The 13,826-nt window shown below is 47.6% G+C and overlaps 1 long non-coding RNA gene across 1 annotated transcript; it reads left to right on the top strand.

Annotated features, from left to right (window-relative positions):
- Positions 1 to 11,512: 11,512 nt before the first annotated feature.
- Positions 11,513 to 12,633, top strand: LOC122457083. The gene is made up of 2 exons (XR_006276404.1): positions 11,513 to 11,674; positions 12,571 to 12,633. It is a non-coding gene; the product is annotated as an uncharacterized LOC122457083 (long non-coding RNA).
- Positions 12,634 to 13,826: the final 1,193 nt, after the last annotated feature.

Here is a 13,826-nt window from a genome sequence, read left to right as displayed (position 1 = left end):
ATGATTTGAAGGGAGGGACCTTAGTTTGATTTTTGCTGCACTGAAAGGTGTCGGTGGCAATTGCACAATGCCACCTTACCCTTCCCGGCTAGGTGGTGTCAGTGGGGCACTGCTGCTGTTTAGCTAATCCAAGTAGGGTTAGGTGCTGGAAGCAGGTTGCAGCATGGTGGAGTCTGGCACTGGGATAGCTGCAGCCTGCTGGGGATCAGGGATTTTTGGAGGGGTTACTAGCTGCATTAACCATATCTAGAATGAAGCCGAGCACAGCCCTGGCCTGCTAAGGACATGGCAAAGGCGGGATTCCTTGAAGGGCAGTTGCTAAAGGAAGAGGCCTTTGCAGCTACTCAGCAAGGGCAGAGACTCCTCCTGGAGGGGAAAGAGGCCCAGTGATTTCAGTCTTGTTGTCCAGATGTGATTTACACTATTGCTCTGGGGAGACTCAGATAAGTCAACACCAGCCAGGAGCCCCCAAAAGAGGATCACAAACACTTAACAGTCAAATGATTTACAGCAAAGGAACTGATACAGGGAGGAGGGGTCAGGCCATTGGGGTCTCACTATCTATAGAAACAGCTTCGCTAAATGTTGTAACAACTGGGCAAGGTACTAATAAGCTTCAACAGGACTTTATTTTCAAAGTGGAACCCTCTTTACCAAACTGCTTCTGCACCCTCGGTAGCTTTCTCCCAGCCTCTCAACTCCACACCCTCCTTCCTGTTTCCTGTCCTTTCAGACTCCCAATAGCCAGTGCTCCCAATTCTAATAATTACAAGCAACATCTAAACACCACATTCACGCCTCTCTTAAGAAACTCTCCCAATTAAAATAAATATTATTGTTCTAACCACAGGAACAAATATGAAACAAGACACTATACTGTTGGCAGAAATATTATACTGAAAACACTGTAGATACTACATAACATAGTCTCTAATCCAGACAGGTGGTCGTCTGGGTCTTACAGGCCGTCTCTCAAGCCCCGGTTCCAGTGCAATGTCTTGTTGTGTTGATACTACGGTGAAGTCATCCAATGCAGACTTGGTGTTGGCATAATCTCCTCTTGGTGCATAGGCAGGTGCAAGATAAGAAGCATTCCATACCCGCCCATCAGAAAGTTGATAGGTGCGAGGTCCCTTCTTCTCTATGATTTTAAGAGGAGCTGTGAATTTATGGTCCCCTTTGCAAAATTCCAGGTTTTTGTATTCTAATGAAGGAACCACACTCAAACTTTGGTTCCTGAGCACCCCGCCGCTTGTCTGTGAAAGCCTTAGATCAGGGGTCAGCAACCTTTCAGAAGTGGTTTGCCGAGTCTTCATTTATTCCTTTTAATTTAAGGTTTTGTGTACCAGTAATACATTTTAACATTTTTAGAAGGTCTCTATTTAAGTCTATATATTATATAACTAAACTATTGTCATATGTAAAGTAAACAAAGTTTTCAAAATGTTTAAGAAGCTTCATTTAAAATTAAATTAAAATGCTGATCTTACGCTGCCAGCCCGCTCAGCCCGATGCCAGCCTGGGGTTCCGTTCACCTAGGACCCCGGTTGGCAAGGGGCTGGCAGCCAGAACCCCAGACCGGCAGTGGGCTGAGCGGGGCCGGCGGCTGGGACCCCAAACCAGCAGTGGACTGAGTGGCTCAGCCCGCTGCCACTTAGCCTGCTGCCAGTCTGGTATTCCGTCCACCGGCTCCTGCCAGCCAGGGTCCCAGCTGCTGGCCCCACTCAGCCTGTTGCCAGTCTGGGATCCCGACCCTGCCCACATAGAGTGGGTACCCACCTTCTCCCTGGTTCTAGTCCATTCTCTTCCTCTCTCTCTGCACTGAGCTGAGGGTGGGAGTGCACTGAGCACAGGGCTGGGGGTTGGGGTGTAGGATCTGGCCAGGAGCTAGAATGAGGGAGGGGGCTTAGGATTGGGGCAGGAGGTTTGGGTGTGTAGTGCTTATGTGGGCAGTTCCCATTTGGTGTGAGGGTGCAGGTGGGAATGTCGTGGGAGGTGTGCAGGAGCTCCCGTTTGGTGCTCAGGATGGGTTTGGGAATGTGGGGGGTGCAAAGGTCAGGGCATAGGGTGGGGGGGGCTGGGTATGTGTGGGGGGTGCAGGAGTCAGGGCAGGGGGCTGGGTGTGTGTGAGGAGGGTGCAGGAGTCAGGACAGAGGGCTGGAGGCATGTGAGGAGGTGCAGAAGTCAGGTCTGGGGTTGTGGGGGCATGCAGGGGTCAGGGCAGAGCTGCCCAGAGCAGCTCATGGCAGGGGGCTGGATGGGATATGCCCTGATTCCACCCTTTCCCAAGGCCCCGTCCTCACCTGTTCTCCGCCTCCTCCCCGGAGCAGCAAGAGCGCTGTGGCTCCACTTCTCCCCCTTCCTGGCAAGGGCCATCAGCTGATCAGTGGCAGGGACAGGAGGAGGAGGAGGGGCAGGCACCCAGCAAGCTGGGGGAAGAGGCGGGGGAAGGGGGAGCTTGCCTGCCCTGCAGCAGCAGCCGGCAGGACCAAGCTTCTTCACCCTCCCGCATGGGGGAGTGGGCAGGGGGGAGGAGAAGAGCCAGCCGGGGTGGGCAGGATTTTTAATGGCACACTGCTGCCTGCCGGGGTCCCGGCCACAGGCCCCGCTCAGCCCGCTACCAGTCTGGGTTTGACAGCAGGCTGAGCGGGGCCGGCAGCTGGGACCCAGCAGGCAGCAGCGTGCCATTAAAAATCGGCTGGCGTGCTATCTTTGGCACGCGTGCCATAGGTTATCGACCCCTGCCTTAGACTTTGCTTGGTTCTGTTCAACTGCTTTTCTCACATCATCCTCAGTTGGGGCATCAGGTCCTGCCTTTAACATTCCACCAATGTTCAGTTTAGTATTCATCTGTTTCCCATGCAGTAACTCTGAGGGTGATCTTTGCATTAAGGCATGTCGTATAGCTCAGTATGCTTGCAAGAAATCAGTAGTGAAGGGTATCCACAATCGCCCTTCCAGTTTAGCCGTTTGCAAACTCTCTTTCAAAATTCTGTTAAACCATTCGATTTCCCCATTGGCTTGAGGGTAATATAGGGATGACCTTCTGTGTAAAATGTTCCTTTGTGCTAGAAAAGTTTTAAACTCCAGGAAAGTAAATTGACTAATGGGAATGAGGATATGGAGGTAGATATTACCATATCTGAGGTAGAAGTGAAACTCAAACAGCTTAATGGGACTAAATCGGGGGGACCAGATAATCTTCATCCAAGAATATTAAAGGAATTGGCACCTGAAATTGCAAGCCCATTAGCAAGAATTTTTAATGAATCTGTAAACTCAGGAGTTGTACCATATGATTGGAGAATTGCTAATATAGTTCCTATTTTTAAGAAAGGGGAAGAAAGTGATCCGGGTAACTACAGGCCAGTTAGTTTGACATCTGTAGTATGCAAGGTCCTGGAAAAAATTTTGAAGGAGAAAATAGTTAAGGACTTTGAAGTCAATGGTAAATGGGATAAAATACAACATGGTTTTACAAAAGGTAGATCGTGCCAAACCAAACTGATCTCCTTTTTTGAGAAAGTAACAGATTTTTTAGATAAAGGAAACGCAGTGGATCTAATTTACCTAGATTTCAGTAAGGCGTTTGATACCGTACCACTTGGGGAATTATTAGTTAAATTGGAAAAGATGGGGATCAATATGAACATCGAAAGGTGGATAAGGAATTGGTTAAAGGGGAGACTACAACGGATCCTACTGAAAGGCGAACTGTCAGGCTGGAGGGAGGTTACTAGTGGAGTTCCTCAGGGACCAGTTTTGGGACCAATCTTATTTAATCTTTTTATTACTGACCTTGGCACAAAAAGTGGGAGTGTGCTAATAAAGTTTGCAGATGATACAAAGCTGGGAGGTATTGCCAATTCGGAGAAGGATCGGGATATTATTCAGGAGGATCTGGATGACCTTGTAAACTGGAGTAATAGTAATAGGATGACATTTAATAGTGAGAAGTGTAAGGTTATGCATTTAGGGATTAATAACAAGAATTTTAGTTATAAATTGGGGACGCATCAATTAGAAGTAACGGAAGAGGAGAAGGACCTTGGAGTATTGGTTGATCATAGGATGACTATGAGCTGCCAATGTGATATGGCTGTGAAAAAAGCTAATGCGGTTTTGGGATGCATCAGGAGAGGCATTTCCAGTAGGGATAAGGAGGCTTTAGTACCGTTATACAAGGCACTAGTGAGATCTCACCTGGAATACTGTGTGCAGTTCTGGTCTCCCATGTTTAAAAAGGATGAATTCAAACTGGAGCAGGTACAGAGAAGGGCTACTAGGATGATCCGAGGAATGGAAAACTTGTCTTATGAAAGGAGACTTAAGGAGCTTGGCTTGTTTAGCCTAACTAAAAGAAGGTTGAGGGGAGAGATGATTGCTCTCTATAAACATATCAGAGGGATAAATACCGGAGAGGGAGAGGAATTATTTAAGCTCAGCACCAATGTGGACACAAGAACAAATGGGTATAAACTGGCCACCAGGAAGTTTAGACTTGAAATTAGACGAAGGTTTCTAACCATCAGAGGAGTGAAGTTTTGGAATAGCCTTCCAAGGGAAGCAATGGGGGCAAAAGATCTATCTGGCTTTAAGATTCTACTTGATAAGTTTATGGAGGAGATGGTATGATGGGATAATGGGATTTTGGTAATTAATTGATCTTTAAATATTCAGGATAAATAGGCCTGATCCCCTGAGATGGGATATTAGATGGGTGGGATCTGAGTTACCCAGGAAAGAATTTTCTGTAGTATGTGGCTGGTGAATCTTGCCCATATGCTCAGGGTTTAGCTGATCCCATATTTGGGGTCGGGAAGGAATTTTCCTCCAGGGCAGATTGGAAGAGGCCCTGGAGGTTTTTCGCCTTCCTCTGTAGCATGGGACACGGGTCACTTGAGGGAGGATTCTCTGCTCCTTGAAGTCTTTAAAGCACGATTTGAGGACTTCAATAGCTCAGACATAGGTGAAGTTTTTTGTAGGAGTGGGTAGATGAGATTCTGTGGCCTGCGTTGGGCAGGAGGTAGGACTAGATGATCAGAGTGGTCCCTTCTGACTTTAGTATCTATGAATCTATGAATCTATGACTACGATTATCTGAAACCAGTTCTTTGGGGTTACCTTCCCTGCTAAAAACTGAAGAGAGGAACTTAATTACTGTAGCAGAAGAGATTTGCGATGTAAATGCTACCTCAGGCCATTTACTGAAATAGTTTATTAAAGTGATGGCATAATGGCAGTCACTTGGAGCAGTATCAAAGGGTCCAACAATGTCAATCACCACTTTTTCCCATGCAGATTCAGAAAGAGGAACAGGCTGTAATGGAGGGGTGCATGTCACTGCTGTCTTATCATGCATTTGGCAAGTGACACAAGTGACCTTTCACCCCCACGAACATGATACAGTTCTGTGGTGACCTAGAATCCTATTTTCGATGTCTCCGACTCAAGGAATATTTCCAACACACCTCTGAACAACATACGAACCCACAGAGACCTTCCTACCAAGACTACAAAAAAAGGATTCTGGGTGGACTCCTCCTGAAGGTCGAAACAACAGACTGGACTTCTACATAGAGTGCTTCCACCAATGTGCAAGGGCTGAAATTGTGGAAAAGCAGCATCACTTGCCCCATAACCTCAGCTGTGCAGAACACAACACCATCCACAGTCTCAGAAACAACTTTGACATCATAATCAAAAAGGCTGACAAAGAAGGTGCTGTTGTCATCATGAATAGGTCGGAATATGAACAAGAGGCTACTAGGCAGCTCTCCAACACCACTTTCTACAAGCCATTACCCTCTGATCCCACTGAGGGCTACCAAAAGAAACTACACCATTTGTTCAAGAAACTCCCTGAAAAAGCACAAGAACAAATCCACATAGACATACCCCTGGAACCCGGATCAGGGGTATTCTATCTGCTACCCAAGATCCATAAACCTGGAAATCCTGGACACCCAATGTGATATATGTCATCATGTGCCAGCAATGCCCCTCTGCCATGTACATTGGCCAAACTGGACAGTCTCTACGTAAAAGAATGAATGGACACAAATCAGATGTCAAGAATTATAACATTCAAAAACCAGTCAGAGAACACTTCAATCTCTCTGGTCACTCGATTACAGACCTAAAAGTGGCAATTCTTCAACAAAAAAAACTTTAAAAACAGACTCCAACGAGATACTGCTGAATTGGAATTAATTTGCAAACTGGATACAATTAACTTAGGCTTGAATAAAGACTGGGAGTGCATGGGTCATTACACAAAGTAAAACTATTTCCCATGTTTATTCCCCCCCACCCCCAACTGTTCTTCAGACATTCTTGTCAACTGCTGGAAATGGCCCACCTTGATTATCACTACAAAAGGTTCCCCCCACCCCCTCCTGCTGGTAATAGCTCACCTTACCTGATCACTCTCATTACAGTGTGTATGGTAACACCCATTGTTTCATGTTCTCTGTGTATATAAATCTCCCCACTGTATTTTCCACTGAATGCATTCGATGAAGTGAGCTGTAGCTCATGAAAGCTTATGCTCAAATAGATTTGCTAGTCTCTAAGGTGCCACAAGTACTCCTTTTCTCTTTGCGGATACAGACTAACACGGCTGCTACTCTGAAACCTGCTCTCAGGTAGACTCCCTTAGATCTCCTTCCCACCCATAGGTGCTGCCACACCCTCTGACTTGATGGAGTAACAATGCAAATAAATGGTTTCTGCCTTCAGCACCCCCACTATAAAATTGTTCCAGCATTGCTGACCCTCCCCACCCTTTGCTGTTCCTAGCCAGCTCCTTCCAGAGGAACATACCCAGCCAGTCTCCCTGCAGCACACTTCCTGCATCTCAGAGATGTCCATTGCAGGGTGTGAGACTAGTCTTTGACACCCTCTGCTCTGCTTATACAGGGTTGGGATTTCCTGTGCTGGATGGTACATTCACCCCAGAGCAGGTTTTCCAGCCACATTTGTGTCTCCCCCTCTCTGCTGGCTGATGGGAGAGATAGCTCAGTGGTTTGAGCATTGGCCTGCTAAACCCAGGGTTGTGAATTCAATCCTTGAGAGGGCCATTTAGGGAACTGGGCCAAAAATTGGGGATTGGTCCTGCTTTGAGCAGGGGGTTGTACTAGATGACCTCCTGAGGTCCCTTCCAACCCTAATATTCAATGACGTCCCGGTCGCACAGCTAATGGGGCCACCACAGCCCTGTTAGGGAGAATTCAAAAACCAAAACAAACCCAAATGTTTGGCAAGGATCAAACCCTCTGACTGGGCCTGAGCCCACTCAGAATTGATGGGTTTGGAGGAAACTCCCTTAGGGGGCAGGTATCCCATAATAACCCAAAAAGGGGGGGTTGCTTCTTCTTCTACCACAGCTTGAGCTGGGCTCGATCAGAGGCAGAAGACTGGGTAGATGGGCCTTGTTCTGAGTCTGTTGGTTGAGTCCCACGTTAATGAGGTGTTGGCTTTAAAACCAGCAGCTTTCAACCTCTCAGTCCATGTGTGCATGTGGTGTGTTTTTGCTGTGGGATAACTAACCCACACCAGTCTCTGCTGTAAACACAAGTGGAGATGAGGCTCTGTCGCTTTATCATGACAAACTAGACACGGCAGGGATGTGGGCTGATACCTCTAGGAAACGCTCCAGCTGCCTTGTCTCCGCTGAGCTAAGAGAACTATTTGAGGGTAGGAGAGAGATCACAAGCACCTCACTCAGGTGCTAATCACCCCGTGTTCAGGCATGCCTCTGGGAGCTGGAAAACCCCAGTTTAAGGCCCTGGAACAATAACTGGGAGCCAAGCACTCTGGGGCCCCTCTCCCTGATTCCAACCCAAAGGGTCTTCCTGGGAAAAGGTTAATCAAAACTGACATATTGCCCCAAAAAGTTTTGGTTTCAATGAAGCTGTGTTTCCCAGTGAAAAAGCTTTCCTCTGCAATTCCCAGCCAGCTCTCCTCTTTTTGCTGCCTGGCTCTGCCATGCAGAAGCCACTGAGGGAGGAACATTCTCCTGTCACAAGAGGCCTGAGAAGTTCTTTTCTGAGCCCTGCCAGAGATGTGGGTGACGGGCTCCCTCCCAGGGTTCGTAGTTGCTCTGTGCAGGTTTCTGTTCCAGCTGAGGGTGGGGGCAGGGGGTGGGGGCAGTCTGACATCCTGTAGCACTGAGGGAAGATGAGAACGTGGTAGATGCAGGAGTTCAGCACAGACCCAGAGTGTTGGAACAAGCAGCTCTCCCCCCCCTCTACAGAAACTGCGGGAACCTGGCCTAGCCTGGCTTCCACTGGCACAGAGGTGGTTGTTATAGTGAGGTAATTCACAGTGAGAATTCTCCTAAGTGGAGACAAGGCATTCCAGCAATAGCCAGGAGGATTTGAACCTGGCTCTGTGAGCGGGCAGCAGCAGTTCCACCCCACCTCCAGGCAGCCTTGGCTGAGCTGCGGTCAGTGCACTATACGGCACGGGAGACCAATCACTGCGGGCCGTCCTGCCCACGGTACAGCTGACGGGCAGCTCCTTCTGTGACCTCCAATTGGCTTATGCCTACTATTTAAGCCTGGAGCAAGAACTGGGATGTTTTCTATGTGTAACACTTCTGCCCTTCAGAGTTGGCAGCAAGAAGGGCCGGGTTCAGTATCTAAGGTTTCTGTTCCAATAACACAATGCAAAACTGGCTCGAGCTCCCACCCAGTGACCTGGGACAAATATATACCACCCCCTCCTGGGCGCCTCCAAGAGGCAATACTTCCCCTCTCGCAAGCACAGAGTCTGAGTGTAGCAAAAGCCTTTTAATAACAGAGAGAAACAATGTGGCATTATGTTGAGGAAACATCACCAACAGGATTCATAACGCAAACTATGAGCAAAAACCCACCCCAAGCAAACTGGGCCGTGTCCTTTCCCTTTGGTTCTTGAGTCCAGCAACCCAAAAGTCTCTGTGTCTGTCCTTAGTGAATCCAGAATTCAAAAATTCATCTGCAGAATAATCTTCATTCATCTCCCCCCCCAGCCTGTGTGGAAATGGGGGGGGGAGTAAAGGGGCACCTTACAGGCTCCGACAGCCAACTGCCCCGCCTCTCCATGGGTTTCTGCTGCAGCCTTCACCGTGAGCCGCTCCTCTCCACCAGTTGCTCCTCTCCAGTAGCCGTCCTGTGAGCTGCTCTGCCAGCTGCTCCTCCCAGGTAGCCATCCTGTGAGCTGCTCACCAACATATCTTCAGACCCCCTACTACTTAACACAGTACTCAGTGATTTCAGCTCTTTAGTAATTTCAGCTCATAGTAGGTGTCAAGGTTCCTTCCCCACTCTGAACTCTAGGGCACAGATGTGGGGACCTGCATGAAAGACCCCCCAAGCTTATTCTTACCAGCTTAGGTTAAAAACTTCCTCAAGGTACAAACTTTGCTTGTCCTTGAACCCTATGCTGCCACCACCAAGCGTATTAAACAAAGAACAGGGAAAGAGCCCACTTGGAGACATTTTCCGCCCAAAATATGCCCCCAAGCTCTACATCCCCTTTCCTGGGGAAGGCTTGATAAAAATCCTCACCAATTTGCATAGGTGAACACAGACACAAACCCTTGGATCTTAAGAACAACGAAAAAGCAATCAAGTTCTTAAAAGAAGAATTTTAATTAAAGAAAAAAGTAAAAGAATCACCTCTGTAAAATCAGGACGGTAAATACCTTACAGGGTAGGTACCAGATTCAAAACATAGAGAATCCCTCTAGGCAAAACCTTAAGTTACAAAAAGACACAAAAACAGGAATATACAGTCCATTCAGCACAGCTTATTTTACCAGCCATTAAACAAAAGGAAATCTAACGCATTTCTAGCTAGATTACTTACTAACTTAAGGAGTTATGAAGAGCATTTCTGATCTGTTCCCGGCAAAAGCATCACACAGACAGAAAGAATGACCCCCTGTTCCCTCCCCCCCCCAGCTTTGAAAGTATCTTGTCTCCTCATTGGTCATTTTGGTCAGGTGCCAGCGAGTTATCTTAGCTTCTTAACCCTTTACAGGTGAAAATGTTTTGCCTCTGGCCAGGAGGGATTTTATAGTTCTGTATACAAAAAGGTGGTTACCCTTCCCTTTATATTTATGACAGTAGGGGAGCCTGCTTCATGCACTGTCTGGCATGCCTGACCCCACCTTCCTTTCTCCCAGCATGCACCTACCGCCATCTGGTTTCAAAGTCACCCCCCACTCCATATGGGGCAACGGTCCCATGCAACCTTGTCTCCATTTTTGCATCCACAATTCATGTCATTTTGAGGCCCCACAAAGCTGTTACTCCAACATCTGAATGGTCTAAACTGCACAAACAATGACTAGTGGTGCAGAAATGGCAAGTGGCGTTTGAAAATCTGGCCCATTAGCTCTCAGTTAGTAGATGACCGGAGTTAATGGGGTTTGACGGGAATATGCTCATGGGACAACAGGATGGGCCACATGGTTCTGGCTGATGAATGGAAGGGAACAAGCAAGGTAACTTACTATAAAGAGGGGAGGATGCATCACTCCTAGAGGACAGGAAGGTGGATGGTTGCACTAAATGGAGCTTGATCTGGCTCCAGCCACATTAGCTGTGGATCTTGCCTATTTGCAGCTGTGATTCCTATTTCGCTGTGATCAGCAGGCGAAAAATATTTTGAAGTACAGGAATCATCTCATTAAGCAGGTGCTTAAATACCAGAAACAGACCACAACAGGACCCCCAACTCCAAACCCTGCAGATGCTGGGTAACTGCAGATCTGACACTATGAGTTTAGGTTGAATTTAGCAGCATTAGATCAATTTAACCCTGCACCCATCCACACGACGAAGCCATTTACTTTGACTTAAAGGGCTCTTAAAATCGATTTCTGTACTCCTCCGTGGATGAGGGGATTAGCGCTGAAATTGACCTTGCCGGGTCGAATTTGGGGTCGCAATTTGACAGCATTGGCATCCGGGAGCTATCCCATATGCTCCATTGTGACCGCTCTGGACAGCGTTCTCAACTCAGGTAGGCACTGGCCAGGTAGACAGGAAAAGGCCCGTGAACTTTTGAATCTCATTTCCTGTTTGGTCACCATGGCAAGCTCTAGGTGAGTGCAGATCTCATCAGCAGAGGTGACCATGATGGAGTCCCAGAATCGCAAAAGAGCTCCAGCCTGGACCAAACAGGAGATACAGGATCTGATCGCTGTATGGGGAGAGGAATCCATGCTATCAGAACTCGGTTCCAAAAGATGAAATGCCCAAACATTTGAAAAAATCTCCAAGGGCATAAAGGACAGAGGCTATAACAGCAGTGCTGTGTGAAACTTAAGGAGCTCAGGCAAGCCTACCAAAAAACCGGAGAGGCAAACGGTCGCTGGGGTCAGAGCCCCAGACATGCCGCTTCTATGATGAGCTGTATGCCATTCTAGGGGGTACAGCCACCACTACCCCACCCCTGTGCTTTGACTCTGTCAATGGATTATCATGCAACAGGGATGCACATTTTGGGGACAAGGAAGATGATGATGAGGAGGAGGTTGAAAATAGTGCACAGCAAGCAAGCAGAGAACCTGTTTTCCCCAAGAGCCAGGAACTGTTTCTCACCCTGAACCTGGAGCCAGTACCCCCCGAACCCACCCAAGCTGGGCTCCTGGACCCACTAGGAGGAGAAGGGACCTCTGGTGTGTGTACCTTTGTAAATATAATACATGGTTTAAAAGCAAGCGTGTTTAATTATTAATTTGCGGCCAGTACAGCTACTGAAAAAGTCTGTTAATGTGTCTGGGGATGGAGAGGAAATCCTTCAGGGATATCTCCATAAAGCTCTCCTGGATGTACTCCCAAGCCTTTGCAAAAGATTTCTGGGAGGGCAGCCTTATTGCGTCCTCCATGGTAGGACACTTTACTGCGCCAGGCCAGTAGCACGTAGTCTGGAATCATTGCATAACAAAGCATGGCAGCATATGATCCTGGTGTTTGCTGGCATTCAAGCAACATCCATTCTTTATGTCTCTGTGTTATCCTCAGGAGAGTGATATCATTCATGGTCACCTGGTTGAAATAGGGGAATTTAATTAAGGGGACATTCAGAGGCGGCCGTTCCTGCTAGGCTGCTTTCCTGTGGCTGAACAGAAACCTCCCCTGATGTTAGCCACGCTAACAGAGAATTGTGTGTGTGTGTCGGGGGGGGGGGGTTGTTAGTTGGGTTTGTGCTGCACATTAACCCGGAAACCGCAGCCCCTCCTTTTAAATGGCCAACCCAATGGCTGTTCAGTATGGGAAATGAGGGCGCTGCTGTTTGAAACCATTCCCACATGTTATGAAGGTTAAAGAAGCCAAAAAATTGTGGCTTACCATGGCTGCCTGCAAGCCGAATTCTGTTGCCCACCAGCCCTGCATGTGTGATCTCTCACACCATACTGGCAGACCCTCAATATAAGAGGCAAAATGCGACCTTGTACCGAATGCACATGTGCTATGTAATGTTAACTGCAAGGTTCACCCTGAAAAAGTCTACCCATTGTTCTCTAAAATGTGTCTTTTTAACTACTACTCTCCCTTTTTTCCCCTCCTGCAGCTGCAAATGTTTTAACGCTCACATTGTCATCTCCTTCCCAGAGGCTAGCAAAGATTACAAGGCGAAAAAAATGCACTCACGATGAAATGTTCTCTGAGCTCATGTAGCCCTCCTACACTGAAAAAGCCCAGCAGAATGAGTGGAAGCAGACAATGTTAGAGTTCAGGAAAGCACCATATGAACGCGAGGACAGGTGGCAGGTTGAAGATAATGAATGGCAGGTTGAAGATGATAAGTGGCGTCAGCTTGCTGACAGAAGGCAGGAGTCAATGCTGAGGCTACTGGAGGATCAAACTGATATGCTTCAGCATATGGTTGTGGTGCAGGAAAGGCACAGACTGCCACTGCATCCCCTGTATAAACAACCACCCTCCTCCCCAAGTTCCATAGCCTCCTCACCCAGACACCCAAGAAAATGGTGAGGAGCCTCCAGGCACCCAACCACTCCACCCCAGTGGACTGCCCAAGCAACAGAAAGTTGGCATTCAATAAATTTTAAAGTGCAGTGTGGTCTTGTCCTTCCCTCCTCCCCCATCCCTCCTGGGCTACCTTGGCAGTTATCCCCCTATTTATGTAATGAATCAATAAAGAATGCATGAATTTGAAACAACAACGATTTTATTGCCTGTGCAAGAAGTGATTGAAGGGGGGAGTGGAGGGTGGTTGGCTTACAAGGAAGTAGAGTTAACCAAGGGGTAGGTTTTCATCAAGGAGAAGCAAACAGAACTGTCACACAGTAGCCTGGTCAGCCATGAAACTGGTTTTCAAAGCTTCTCTGATGCGCAGCGCGCCCTGTTGTGCTCTTCTAATCGCCCTGGTATCTGGTTGCACATAATCAGTGGCCAGGCGATTTGCCTCAACTTACCACCCCACCATAAATTTCTCCCCCTTACTCTCACAGATATTGTGGAACACTCTCAACAAGCAGTAATAATAATGGGAATATTGGTTTTGCTGAGGTCTAACCGAGTTAGTAAACTGTGCCAGCACACTTTTAAATATCCAAATGCACATTCTACCACCATTCTGCACTTGCACAGCCTATAGTTGAACAGGTCCTGACTACTGTCCAGGCTGACTGTGTACGGCTTCATGAGCCATGGCATTAAGGGGAGTCTGAGTCCCCAAGGATAACTACAGGCATTTCAACATCTCCAATGGCTATTTTCTGGTGTGGAAAGGAAGTTCCTTGCTACAGCTGTTCATACAAACCAGGGGGCTGACGACATGTACCCAGAACCACTCACGACAATGTT

The sequence above is a fragment of the Dermochelys coriacea genome, chromosome 18 (assembly GCF_009764565.3).
Source record: "Dermochelys coriacea isolate rDerCor1 chromosome 18, rDerCor1.pri.v4, whole genome shotgun sequence".
Taxonomy (NCBI): domain Eukaryota; kingdom Metazoa; phylum Chordata; order Testudines; family Dermochelyidae; genus Dermochelys; species Dermochelys coriacea.
Note: the sequence above shows the minus strand (reverse complement) of the source record. Positions and strands in the feature narration are given on the sequence as shown.